The sequence below is a fragment of the Pezoporus occidentalis genome, unplaced genomic scaffold, assembly GCF_034315485.1.
Source record: "Pezoporus occidentalis ecotype Australia unplaced genomic scaffold, CSIRO_AGI_Poc_V1 ctg226, whole genome shotgun sequence".
Classification (NCBI taxonomy): domain Eukaryota; kingdom Metazoa; phylum Chordata; class Aves; order Psittaciformes; family Psittacidae; genus Pezoporus; species Pezoporus occidentalis.
The window spans coordinates 1,132,574-1,135,216 of NW_026914138.1; positions in this window are offsets into that span (position 1 = coordinate 1,132,574).

The following is a 2,643-nucleotide window of genomic DNA, read 5'->3' on the forward strand; positions in this document are numbered from 1 at the left end:
GTTGTTAATTATTGGATGGAATACTCTACATTACAGTATTTTGCAATGACACATAATACCTCTCTGTGTCAATTAATTAAGCCTCAGAGTTCCTTGTGAGGTAGGGAAAGCACTTTGATGCATTGTGATTGGAGTGATATAATCCATGGTGATGAATACGCCAAGCCCAGACAAGCACCATATTCTTACAATGTGGGCCTGGGAGTGAGCAAAGGGGCTTTGTAGAGGCCTTCAGAGGCAGTGTTCATTGTGTGTGTGAAACTCCGCTCCTCCCTAAAGGAAAAGGTTAGCATATGTGGGGAGCTGGGAGCCAGTCAGACAACAATGAGAGGATTCCCAGATGGGATGTGAACCGAACAGCCCACATGCCAAGAGTTAAATCATCCCCAAGGCTGTGGTACAGAGGCAGGGGAAGGCTGGCAGCGTGTTTGTGCTGATGGGCTGGGGCATTGCAGCTCCAGCTGCTGGAGCAACCTGGGGCAGGTCCCACTGGTGTTTGCTCCCTGGAGACTTTTGTGCATGGATTTCTCATGTGGGGGCTCCTGGGAACCAGTGGCACAACTCTTCCAGGCCTTGCTTGTCCCGAGCTGCTTTGTGAGTACACTCCTGCCCCTTTCTCTCTCTCTGGGCAAAATTTGGGACACAGAAATGAGCCCTGATTCCTGCGGATTTGCTGCTGTTCTGTAGGTAGGGTGCAGGAGGCAAACCAAATGAGCACAGACCTTGATGCGTGCACGTGTCATTACGACTCATTGTAGCCACATTTTCCCATGACAAGGAGTGGAAGAGCTGATGTCGGAAGACTGCAGGCGAGGGATTCAACAAAGCTTTAGGGCTTTGCAAAGGCATTATGAAGAATTTAAAGATAGCTTGTCAGCGGGAAGTTGTTGGCAGCTAACAATTTGATAGAAAGACTTCCACTCCTGCCTTCTAATGCTATAGACAACTGTTAATCACTTATGTTAGTCCTCAAATGAAGTTTGAAACATCTTGGATGTGTCTGACCATCTTTCAGTGTAGCTGAGAGCTACGTTCCCTACTTTGATTCATAGTAACATGAATGACTGGTTTATATCAGATCATGGCTGTGCAAACAGGCAAAAAAGAAATGTTTTATCATGTCGCAGCACTCTCAGTTTGAGCCTGCTACATTGGAGCCAGTTTGGACCATACAGAAGGTATTAAACTGGGGTTACTTGTAGTATAAACCCATGTTTTTCTCTAAGTTTCATGATGGGCTCTTGTAATAGGCTCAGTTTGCCTGTGGGTTGGGCACTGATTACCAGTGGCTTATGTGCCTGATGGTGTGGAAGAGGGTTTTGAAATGTTCAGCCATTAGGACCACAGTCACAGAAATGCCCACAGTCCAGAGTACCTGGTACTCTGTAGGTCAGCTCCACTCCTACAGTCTTGTGCTGTTTTGACATCCTATTCAGTGCAGTGTGAGTGGTAAGGACCTCAAATGAGAACGTGATGCAGGAAAGGTAACACAGACATGGCAATGGAGAGCATCATGTGAATGCAACTGTTTCCTTTCCTGATAGATGCAGGGCTAGCACAGATAACTGTGCTCCCACAGCACAGTCAATTTGTGAACCACATCACCTGCTAATGGCTGAAGTGACTGTAGCCCAGTCAGAGACTGTTTGTCGCCCTGGGTGCTAGATTGTATCAGTGCCCTCATCCTCAAACTCCTCCAAGTCCAGTGCAGGATGATTTATGAGTCTCTCATGAAAATCAGAATTCCATAAGAATCATTTGCAGAGTATATGGCAGAAGGAACCCTGAACTAAAGAGAGGTTCTTGTTAAGTCAGAATATGCTTGGCTTTGGCAAGGTGGATGCCGTTATGATGAAGTGAGTTTCCTGCTGTCTTTTCTCTCTATATCCCACTTTAGGGATCCAACAGGTGTTTCCTCCAAGGCATATATATTTCCCATAATATTAGAATGAGGAGTTGTCATTTCTGACAGGTTGTGTATATAGATGATGGCTTTATTATGATAGGGAGACATACATTGATTGATTGGTAAATGTGAGTCAAAAAAGGGAGCTTGTGAGAAGATAGTCTCTAACAGAGGGGGCTGGAACTAGATGATCTCAACGTCCTTTCCAACCCTGACTATTCTATGATTCTATAACCTGCCAAAATACCTTTTAATTGCTGGCCCCAGGATTCCTTATCTGAGGAGGAGACACGTGGCCAACAGATGCAGTTAGCACACAAGCGCCATAGAGGTTTAAAGGGGTACGTGCTCCCCTTTCCCACCAGTTTTGTACTAGCTTGCTAAATTCAGCAGAGCCAGATTGAAGCTCTCCCTGCCCCTTGTCAGAGATGTCAAATTACCTTTCATTTTGCTGAATACAGTAATTCATGGAAGCTCTTTGTGGTATATTTTTCCTTCTGGTTGTGTCACTCAGCTGACATTGACAAAGGAATTCCTCACCACGCAACCCTTGTCCCCCGTACTGTCATGGTTAATGTATGACTCATACACATCCTAATTTTTCCTTGCTACTATGAGACATGGAAGCTGTGATGATGATGAAGAGGGCATCTCAGCAGCAGCTGGTCATGTGGTCTCAAATAAACTGTAGCTGCCACTGCTGAGAGGTGGTTCTGTAGCTGAGGAGTTCCTCTCCG